Genomic DNA, 12,392 nt, shown 5'->3' with positions numbered 1-12,392 from the left:
AATACAGTGTAGACATTTTAATGTTGTAAATGACTATTGTAGCTGGAAACGGCTGATTTTTATTGGAATATCTACATACAGAGGCCCATAATCAGCAACCATCACTCCTGTGATCCAATGGCACGTTGTGTTAGCTAATCCAAGTTTATAATTTTTAAAGGCTAATTGATCATTAGAAAACCCTTTACAATTATGTTAGCACAGCTGAAAACTGTTCTGATTAAAGAAGCAATAAAACTGACCTTCTTTAGACTAGTTGAGTATCTGGAGCATCAGTATTTGTGGGTTTGATTACAGGCTCAAAATGGCCAGAAACAAATAACTTTCTTCTCAAACTCGTTATTACTCTCTATTCTTGTTCTGAGAAATGAAGGCTATTCCATGCGAGAAATTGCCAAGAAACTGAAGATCTCGTACAACGCTGTGTACTACTCCCTTCACAGAACAGCGCAAACGGACTCTAACCAGAATAGAAAGATGAGTGGGAGGCCCCGGTGCACAACTGAGCAAGAGGACAAGTACATTAGAGTGTCTAGTTTGAGAAACAGACGCCTCACAAGTCCTCAACTGGCAGCTTCATTAAATAGTACCCGCAAAACACCAGTCTCAACGTCAACAGTGAAGAGGTTGGGTAGCGGCAGGGTAGCCTAGTGGTTAGAGCGTTGGACTAGTAACCGAAAGTTCAAATCCCTGAGCTGACAAGGTACAAATCTGTCGTTCTGCCCCTGAACAGGCAGTTAACCCACTGTTCCTAGGCCGTCATAGAAAATAAGAATTTGTTCTTAACTGACTTGCCTTGTTAAATAAAGGTAAAATATATATATATATATATATATATATATATATATTTAAAAAACAGTGAAGAGGTGACTTTGGGATGCTGGCCTTCCAGGCAGAGTTGCAAAGAAAAAGTCATATCTCAGACTGGCTAATAAAAATAAAAGACTAAGATGGGAAAAACAACACAGACACCGGACAGAGGAACTCTGCCTAGAAGGCCAGCATCCCAGAGTCACCTCTTCACTGTTGACATTGAGAATGGTGTTTTGCGGGTACTATTTAATGAAGCTGCCAATCACATTTCGTTGATTTGATTTGTGGAATTTCTTTCCTTCTTAATACGTCTGAGCCAATCAGTTGTGCTGTGAAACAGTAGGGGTGGTATAGAGAAGATAACCCTATTTGGTAAAAGACCAAGTCCATATTATGACAAGAACAGCTCAAATAAGCAAAGAGAAACAACAGTCCATCATTACTTTAAGACATGAAGGTCAGTCAATCCGGAAAATTTCAAGAACTTTGAAAGTTTCTTCAAATGCAGTCGCAAAAGCCATCAAACGCTGTGATGAAACTGGCTCTCATGGGGATCGCCACAGGAAAGGAAGACCCAGAGTTACCTTTGCTACAGAGGACAAAATTCATTAGAGTTAACTGCTGCCTCAGATTGCAGCCCAAATAAATGCTTCAGAGTTCAAGTAACAGACACATCTCAACATCAACTGTTCAGAGGGGACTGCATGAATCGGGCCTTCATGGTCGAATTGCTGCAAAGAAACCACTACTAAAGAACACCAATAAGAAGAAGAGACTTGCTTGGGCTAAGAAACACGATCAATGGACATCTGTCCTATGATCTGGTGTGTCAAAATGTGAGATTTTCTTTAGGTGAACGGATGATTTCTGCATGTGTGATTTCCACCGTGAAGCATGGAGGAGGTGTGATGGTGCTTTGCTGGTGACAAATATATATATTATATATTATAATATTGTCTTTGTATCTCAAAATCATTGTAATGTGGTTAACCTTAAAAATCTAAATGAAAATGATTAAAATCTAAAAGATCAAATTCGCCCTCATGGGAAAAGCCACACTTGACTGTTGCACTTGAATCATTCCCACGGTTAATTGCTAGGCCCGCTAACCTATGAAACCACACACTATTGCAGAGACTTTGATATTACCGGCCGCAATTGATATGGGAGAGAGTTACAGAAACTCACATCAATGCCTTTGTCAGATAATACTGTTAAACAAATAATGAAAGCTATTGCTAACAATCATGAGGAAACTCTGACTGAACGACTCAAAAACTCCACAGCTTATGCTCTCCAAATGGATGTTAGCTGGGACCCCACAGACCCCAAATCCAGAACAAAATCAAGAAAGCGTACTGTATTATATAGAGACATTATTGCAGGGAACTCCGTTCCATCTCATATTGCTCAAATTATAAAACAGATAAAGCAACACCTCAAGGCACAGTCCCTCTCCCCTATTTGACCTAGATAGTTTGTGAATATGTATTGATATGTAGGCTAAATTATTGATGTAGTTCTATCCTTGAGCTGTTCTTGTCTATTAATGTTATGTATTAGGTCATGTTTCATGGTTCCCGGGCGGCGCAGCGGTCTAAGGCACTGACTCTCAGTGCTAGAGGCGTCACTACAGACCCTGGTTTGATTCCAGGCTGTATCACAACTGGCCGTGATCTGGTTTAGGGTTTGGCCGGGGTAGGTCCTCGTTGTAAATAACAATGTGTTATTCACTGACTTGCCTAGATAAATAAAGGTTAAATAAAAAAAATTATCGTGTGAACCCCAGGAAGAGTAGCTGCTGCTTTTGCAACAGCTAATGGGGATCTTAATAAAATACCGAAAAAACACATCCACCGTGCGCACGCCTGTTCGCAAAAACTATGTGGAGATATGGGATTGGCGCATGACAATGTTCTATTTCACACCGAGGCTTGGTGGTTATCGATGGGGAGTGTTGGAAAGATTTTTCGCATTTATTACAATGGATGTAATAAAATAATAAAATAAAGACTGGGTTGACTTTCTGTGTAATTAAAATAAAATGTGTCTCCTTGCCTATGTTGCTGGACCCCCGGAAGAGTAACTGCTGCCCTGGAACCATCTAATGGGGATCCTTAATCAATACAAATAAACAGACATATTTGGGAAACTGAAAGAAAAGCAAGCATGCAGGGGAAATACAAAAACATTCTACAGATGAGTTACCGATTCAGAGGAAAGACTTCTTATTGGATAGGCTCTTTCAAAAGCGAACCATGCCCCCTTCCCTCGGCTGTGCGTGTTTTTAACAGAAAACAGCATCAGTAAGTGTCCCACACAAGTGATGACTACTCCCCTCCAACGCTTGGAAGAGCACTTTGGGACCTACTTCGCGATCCGTTTGACTGTGATCCTGGCTCAGTTGACATGCCGGTAAGTCAAATCGAACAGCTGATCGAGCTGTCATGTGACCGAATGCGGCAGACAACGCATTCATGGGTCACTACTGAGGAGTTTTGGTTCCTGACTCAAAATGAATAAATATCCTGACGTCTCCCACTGAGCATTAATGCCGTGTTCAAAACAACTGGGAACTCTGGAAACTCAGACTTCCAGCTTGAGTGTGTTCAAGACAACTGGGATCTCTGAAAAAAACTAGCTTTGGCTGGGGAAAATCGTTTTGAACGGTCATCTAACTAGCAATCCCAACTCGGGAACTCGGGCCTCTTTCTAGAGCTTCGACTTTTCGACCTAAAGATCACTGACGTCATGATTTGACATCGTATTTTTCTGAGTTCTTAGTTGTCTTGAAAGCACCATAAAACTCATGGTAGCCTACCCTTTGCCAGCTCATATCTGTGTGAAGCTGGATTCAGTGCTCTCGTCTGCATTATAACCAAATATCGATCCAGGTTGGATGTGACAGCAGAGATGAGGTGTGCACTGTCGACCACGCCCCCTTAATTTGAGAAGCTCTGGCGCAACATCAAAAACAGCCATCTCATTAGTAGTAGTGGTGAGATAAGATTATGTCAGACTAATTTGCAATTGACTGTCATATCCCCACGTTGAAAGTATGTGATGGTGAGTTGAGAATCAGAAATACTGTTTGAATGTTTTTCAATCGACTGCCATAGCCCCCCCCCAAAAAAAGTAAACATTGGCTGTTAATTACATTTTTCACATGGTTGGGGTCACTAGAATTTTCAGATATCAAAATGAAGTCGTGAGACAAAAATGTTTGGGAACCCTTGTGTTACAGCCTGAATTCAAAATGTAATATTTTTGTATTTATTTTTTCACCCATCTACACACAATAGTGAACACGTTTTTAGAAATTTTAGCAAATGTATTGAAAATGAAATACAGAAATATCTCATTTGCATAAGAATTCATACCCCCGAGTCAATACATTTTAGAATCACCTTTCGTAGCGACGACTACTGTCTCTTTCCGGGTAAGTGTCTAAGAATTTTGCACACCTGGATTGTACAATATTTACACATTATTATTTAAAAAATTATTCATGCTCTGTCAAGTTGGTTGTTGTACAAACTCTTCCTTCCCGGCGGGCCCAGTGGGCAAATCAAGTGCACTATAGGTCTGACGCTGGCCAATCGCTTGGCTCAGATGAACTTGTCTGCAGTGAAGTGGCAGGCATGAAAGAAAGCTACAGAAAAGATGATACTGTGAGATTTCAAACGTTTTAAACCATGACTAGAGAGAGACTGTCAACCAATACAACAAAGCGATGCTGTTTTTATGTGTGAATTAATGTTTAAATTCTTACTCAGCACTGTCAACACTTTGTATTGAACACTTTTATAAGCCATAAAATGCGCATTCTTCCTATTTCCACTCAGCGCTATAATAAGAAAAGCGGCACTAATGAATGAGTAGGCAAGTGTATCTTTAGGCTTGCATTGTTGTTATTATTAGCGGCTTGGGTCTTTTTAATATTGAGGAATATTTCACTTTCTCTGTTCATAGGAGTAACAACATGAATTTGTGCACGAGGCAGAAATAATGGGATGCGACTCCAGTTTCGCCATCAGCTGGAAGACGGTGTCCCGTTTTGGTCAGTGTCAGTGGAGGAAAGGGAGAGTGGGGGGATGTTGCTGCTCTCGCCCTCCACTGAGACTGAGCATCAGATTCAGGCACCATCATCCCAGTAAAATAAAAAAGCTAATTATTTAAATGTATGCTCTCTCAGATGTGCTTCGCAAGTAACAAAATAACGGATCAATTACTGATGTGATCATATAGCCTACCTCAAATTTGGAAATATAATTGTTTTTAAATTGCCCAAACAACAATGCATTGGCAGGGCAATTCAAGTAAAGACAATATGTGGTGATAATGTATTGGGCCTGTAGCTTACTGCACAAACTTCACTGCTACAGTACTGTTTTTACTTGGTTAGTGTTGCATAGGCTTACGTTTTCTAAGTCATATTAGAAAAAAAATCTGAGCAGTAGATCTCAGACTCAGAAAAGGTTGGTGACCACTGTTCTAGTGGTTTTCCCTTTTAACACTATCAACGTTTCCCTTTACTGTTGCAATTGTGATCGAATCAATGCAATATTAGCCACTTTCAATGCAACAACCCAAAACAAAACAAACTATGCAAAAGAGTTTGTTGTAGGCAGAACGCACCAGAGTAGGATTCTGTTGCATTGACACGCAGTTATAGGGAAGGACATTCAAAAAGCACAGCACTTACACAAATGACTGATCATTGGCTGAGAGCAATTTAAAATAAAAAGATTGTGGTCTGTTTTGTTATAATTCAGTGCGGCTTTTGACATTATCGATCATAGTCTGCTGCTGAAAAAACATGTGTTATGGCTTTACATCCCCTGCTATATTGTGGATAAAGAGTTACCTGTCTAACAGAACACAGAGGGTGTTTTTTAATGGAAGCCTTTCTAACATAATCCAGGTAGAATCAGGAATTCCTCAGGGCAGCTGTCTAGGCACATTACTTTTTTCAATCTTTACTAACAACATGCCACTGGCTTTGAGGAAAGATAGTATGTCTATGTATATGGATGACTCAACACTATACACGTCAGCTACTACAGCAACTGAAATGACTGCAACACTTAACAAAGAGCTGCAGTTAGTTTTCAGAATGGGTGGCAAGGAATAAGTTAGTCCTAAATATTTCTAAAAGCATTGTAGTTGGGACAAACCATTCACTAAACCCTAAACCTCAACTAAATCTTGTAAGAAATAAGGTGGAAATTGAGCAAGTTGAGGTGACTAAACTGCTTGGAGTAACCCTGGATTGTAAACTGCCATGGTCAAAACATATTTATACAACAGTAGCTAAGATGGGGAGAAGTCTATCCATAATAAAGCACTGCTCTACCTTCTTAACAGCACTATCAACAAGGCAGGTCCTACAGGCTCTAGTTTTGTCGCACCTGGACTACTGTTTAGTCGTGTGGTCAGGTACCACAAAGAGGGACTTTGGAAAATTGCAATTGGCTCAAAACAGGGCAGCACGGCTGGCCCTTGGATGTAAACAGAGAGCAAATATTAATAATATGCATGTCAATCTCTCCTGGCTCAAAGGGGAGGAGAGCTTGACTTCATCACTACTTGTGTTTGTGAGAGGTACTGACATGTTGAAAGCACCGAGCTGTCTGTTTAAGCAACTAGCACACAGCTCAGACACCCATGCATACCCCACAAGACATGCCACCAGAGGTCTCTTCACAGTCCCCAAATCCAGAACAGACTATGGGAGGCGTACAGTACTACATAGGCCATGACTACATGGAACTCTATTCCACATCAGATAACTGATGCAAGCAGTACCATCAGCTTGAAAAAACAAATAAAAATACCCTTTATGGAACAGCAGGGATTTTGAAGCAACAAAAACATAGGCACGCATACACACACATGACAACATATGCACTATACACACGTACACATGGATCCTGTGTTGTAGATATGTGGAGTAGGGGCCTGATGGCACACACTTACTGAGTTGTGAAATCTGTTATGAATGTATTGTAATGTTTTTTAAATTGTATAACTGCCTTAATTTTGCCAGACCCCAGGAAGAGTTCAGCAGCTAATGGGGATCCATAATAAATTCAAATACTACTCAGCCCAAACTTTACACAGACCAGTGTGGCATAAACAATCAGAGATGCAGTAGGGCTATATGCAAATAGACAATTGCCATATATGGATCTATGCCATTTACTTTGAACTGCACTATGTTTACAGCATGAGTGGTTGTGAGGAGATGCACTTGTTTTGAAATCAAAGCGAGAGCTGCATGTAGCCATGTGTGCACATTTAGTTCATATCCTTTGCTAGTTAGTGAGTTATTAGCCCAGTTATATATCATTTGTAGTAAGCAACAGGGGAGTGATTGCTTCCTACAAGAGCACAAAACATGTACATCTGTGAAAATTGAGTCAGCTGAAGAGCTTTTTTATGTCTTAAAGGGGCAGTGTTGTAATTTGAGACAGGTTTGAATAAGATAAGTAGCCAATAGGCAGAGGGTAGCATAATTTGTCTGAATCTCTCTAATAATGGTATGGGAATAATAATGCATTTTATTTTGTAAAGTGGTTTCTTGCATCAAACATCACAACAACATTTTCAGTCACCTCCTATTCTATCTCAGGTTATTAATGCATGCCCTGCATGTTCTTTTTTTCTCAAAAGTGTAATCCGTAATGGAATGTAGGCCTACAATGAACACCACACATTGGCTGCTACTATAGGTTGAATGATAGAACAGCTACTTCCATGTTAAAATGTTATGGGATGCATTTTCTCCATTGTTTTTGATGGTAAGCCACTCTGGTAGGCCTACATTATGATCAAATGGCCACTGTTAAAATTGTAACTTAAAGTGGGTACAGCTTCAGTGTTCACAGTAAACGCTGGAAGTTGCACTGAATTTTCTTAGTGGCCAAAACATTGCATAAAAGGAAAACCCCAATGCAATTCTGAAGTTTAATTTCAACAGATTATTGTTATTTTTTTGTCAACTTAATGAATTATTGTCTTTTGTTTAATTTATATAACAACATTCCAAACTTGTTTAGCATGATCTAATCCAATTCTGGCATGATTCCACAATTGTTATACATTTGCGGCAGGCTCAATAGGGGACTTTTATTTTGAAGGCGAACCGCCAATTCCACTATTGTTGCTCACGCTAATGTTGTTCACGACACACACAACCAAATCGCGCCACACGTGGGTCGGCACATTAAAGCCCCCTCCCTCTGCCGACTCCTGACGTCATTCATTCTATTCTTAGGTAGGCAGAGTTTGTAGGTCTATGTATACGACTTTTCCTCAGGAGGAAAAGTAAAAACTATATCCTCCAGCAATTAATTGTTGTCGTCTCTAATGGACTTTTTGGTCCGTATCGCCAAGGCCATTCATGCCACTGTCTTTGGTCATGTTGTCCGTTTGAGAGGACAGAACATTCTCGGCTTTTCAATGATTCTACATGTGTGAGGGTGTCACCTTGATAATGAGCGCGTTTGAACGTGACATGCTGACAACACCGTTGGCGTTGCGTGCGCCAGTGTCTCAAAATAAATGTACACCTACATGTTATTCAATCATTGCACCCACACTGCTTGCTCGCAGCAAGCATCTGCGTGGCCAGGCGCTAAAATAGAAATTGTTTCTATTTGTGAGCTCAACACACTGCAAGTCTGGCCTCTCCCAACTCCTCATTGGTTTTAGGAGCATATACCCACTTGGGTGATTGAAAGATGAACTTAGGTCCACACTCCGGTCAGTTGTAATGCTGTCTATATAAAGTCTAAAGAAGAAAAAGAAGCCTGAAGGAAGGAGGAGACATGACAAGAAACTAAAACCGGTAAACCGAATATCTGTAGATTAATTGTCGGAGTAGACCCAATGTTTATATACAGGACAAATTATCTAGCGACCGAAAGCTAGCTAGCTAGCTAACCTGCCTTAATGTTTAATGTTTTTTGACTTGTCCCCAAATTAATATAATTGGTTCAGAGTTTGTTTTGATATTTCAACCTGCATGTCCTGATCGTGTGAGGACAGACGCTGGAGATGAGAAGCAAGTACAGGGAGCAAACATTTTAATGAAACACGGACAGGAACAGAATACGGACAGGGGAAAACAAAAACGACAATAATGCTGACATCGGGATCTAACCAAGGAACAGACAGATATAGGAGGGGCAATCAACAAGGTAATGGGAGTCCAGCGAGCGCTGATGCACGTAATGATGGTGGCAGGTGTGTGTAATAATGGGCAGCCTGGCGCCCTTGAGTGCAAAAGAGGAGGAGCAGGACTGACAGATTGCTTCTGGTGTGGGTGAACAAAATCAACATGCACGCAGATGTGGTCTGGTCAGCATATAACATGCTGACCAAACCGGAAACACGCGTAGGTTGATTTTTGTCCCCCAACCCCAGACACGATCAGGACACCCAGGTTGAAATATCAAAACAAACTCTGAACCAATTATATTAATTTGGGGACAGGTTGAAAAACAAACATTTTATGGCAAATTTAGCTAGCTAACTTGCTGTTGCTAGATAATTTGTCCTGGTATATAAACATTTGGAGGTTATTTTACATGAAATGTCACAATCGACCAGTGTGGACCTCAGTTTATTTTTCAATCCCCCACGTGAGTATATGCTCCTAAAAGCCAATGAGGAGATTGGAGAGGCAGGACTTGCAGGGCATCAAGCATCACAAAAATAATAAAGTTCTATTTTAGCTCCCGGCCACGCAGACACTCGTTGACACGCGCAAGCAGTTTGGGTGCAATGATTAAATAACATGTACGTGTACATTTATTTTCTGACACGTCCGGTCTGGTCAGCATAAAAATAGAACTCTGTTCTATTTGTGATGCTTGACTCACTGCAAGTCCTGCTTCTCCCATCACCAAATTGTTTTTAGGAGCAAATACCCACGTGGGTGATTGAAAGAGGTCCACACTCCAGTCCAGTTAGTAGTGTTAATGTACCTTAAAGTTGGTTTCCAACCGCCATATAAAGTCAGAAGAAGAAGCAGCCTGAAGGAGGAGAGATTACTAGAAACAAACTCAGTTTACCCTTTTAACTGTGGATTAATTGTCGGAGTAGAGGACCTTGTGCATTTCAGGTAAAATAACAACCCAATGTTTATATCCCAGGACAAATTAGCTAGCAACAGCAAGCTAGCTAGCTAAATTGCCATTAAATGTTTAATGCTTTTCAGAATGTCCCCAAATTAATATAGTTGGTTCAGAGTTAGTTTTGATATTTCAACCAAAAGTCGGACGCTAATGTGGTTCTTCAACAGCAAGGCTCAGATCAACATGGCAGTGTTGCCATTTGTTTTTAAAAGTTTTTCTGGCTGCAGGATGAAGTTGGTGAAGAGCAATTGCAGAAACTTGCAGTCAAAACTTCATGAATTTGATCACAGGATTTTTTGTAACGTTCATTCGACAATTTGTAACTCCATAATGCAACACACATTGAAAAATGTGACCAATGATGGTCACTGACTTGACAAGTGATCCACTCGAACGTACCCAATGTTTTTTTTCTGGTTCTTCAAAATGGCTACCATCACAATTACCATCATAATTAGCACATTTTATGGTAAGTGTGTGTAATTGTGTATTATAATTTTTGTGAGTTTGATATTCAAATTGTTTCTAATAGGTAAATATCTCAGGAATAGTTTGCTGAGTTTGCAGAGCAGTGTAATATTTTTACATACTTTAAATAAGAGCTTGTTAATAAATGTCCTCTGTAGTGGACATAAGGATATGTTTTTTTTTTTGATTGTCCCCATTTACTGTAATGTTAGATTTTTCATATGTACCCTCAACCAAGTCCTAATGGCAAATTCAGTGCACATTCAATAAAAAAAAATCAATAAATATTTCACCCCAACACTTATGATGTAAAAACATGTTTAATCATAATCCAAAACCCTTTTTTGTTGTTGCTCAGTCTCAGGGGGATAAAGTTAGTCAGCTGAATACATTTTAAAACACACTACTAGCCTACATAAAATATTTTGACAGTATCCTCCAGATCCTCCACCACAACTTTTTATGGGGGTTGTGCAGTAAAAAGGGTTGAAAAAAGCAGCAAAATGAATATGTCAGGAACCTAAATAGGAAATTGGTGCAATAATATACTTGTAAACTTACAACATTGTATGCCAAGGACAAGAACTCAGTAAGGGCAGTCCCAAGCATTCTAATCTTGGGGTGAACACTAACCACAAGGCCACTGAGTTGTGAAATGGCCCTAAACAACTGTTGAATCAGTAGCAGTGAGTGGGCCCCTGGGTAGTTGGAACCTACCTACGAGCTAAGTTTACTTCTGCAAGGACTAGGTCTCAAGCTAAATGATATGAGTGATTCCATATGAAACCAGGACAAAACTTCTTTTTTTTTCTCACAAAAAGGAAGTAATTTAATGGTCCTTTGGAGCAAGGATTGTTGACATTTATTAGAATGGTTTATCTAAAAGCATAATTGAGAAGTAATTAATAATAGTTGCCATATTTATTACATTTTGGCCTTACCCGGGTTTCCTTTAAGAGTCCATAATGTTGTATCAGTAGGTGCTACAAAGCGCGGCTTGCTCTGTAATATTAGTATAGTATTTTGATTTAATAAAAATAAAAGTACATTAATTTATGAATATTGAAAAATATTCTGTCAAATATATTGTATACCACCTGCATTATCTATGGACATGACTTATTGTATACATTGTTTGTATACACATTTTATTAAATCGGAATTTAAAAGAATCCAAATCCAGTAGCATCAACTGGCCCTGACTCCACCTGCATTTATTAGATAGGGGCTATCTTCCATGCATTGTTTATCGATTTTCATCATAAACACTTTTTAAAAATTGTGTTTTAAGACCATTTGTTTCTATATTCATCAAATAAAATCTAAAACACCACCTGTTCTGATGTTGCACTGTCGAATTTTAGATGCCAGGGGGTGCTCTACAACCGTACAATTGATTTATCACAGTATGCACCATTGGTACGTTCTATCAATTTAACGGAACCATTCTCATATCTAGCGCATCACTACCACATGTCTGTTTGACCGCAGCATGGCAGTAGCAAAGCTGCATGGATAAGAGGTAGGCTACAGTGCCATGTCAATCGAACAACCGCCTGTTTTCATTGAGGACATTCCAATGTCGTTATTCTCCTTCAATGTGCTCATTTTTTTAAACGAAACTTAGCAGTACATTTATAACTGGCCTGTTAGAAGCCAACATCTTATCTCCTCACTACTGATTATATTAACCTTGGTGTGGCCAAAGGCAAAGCTCACACCCAACACATATCAGGAATTATCAACTGGGTTCACCTGCAGCAGTAGCCTACCTAAAGAAGCATGTCTTCTTGCTGTATGTTGCATGTCTTGTCAATTAAGGGTGTATCCATTATGCCGATTATGTTGCAAAACGTTTTCCAAGACCAAACGTTTTGCAACAAAAAAATAGTTCATATTTGACAAATTCAGGTAGGCCCCTTTCATTTCCTTCCGTTTGCTTCTTAAACGGTAAACGGTTTTGTTACA

Source organism: Oncorhynchus clarkii, chromosome 15 (assembly GCF_045791955.1).
Source record: "Oncorhynchus clarkii lewisi isolate Uvic-CL-2024 chromosome 15, UVic_Ocla_1.0, whole genome shotgun sequence".
In the NCBI taxonomy this organism is placed as follows: Eukaryota; Metazoa; Chordata; class Actinopteri; order Salmoniformes; family Salmonidae; genus Oncorhynchus; species Oncorhynchus clarkii.
This window is presented reverse-complemented; position numbering follows the sequence as displayed.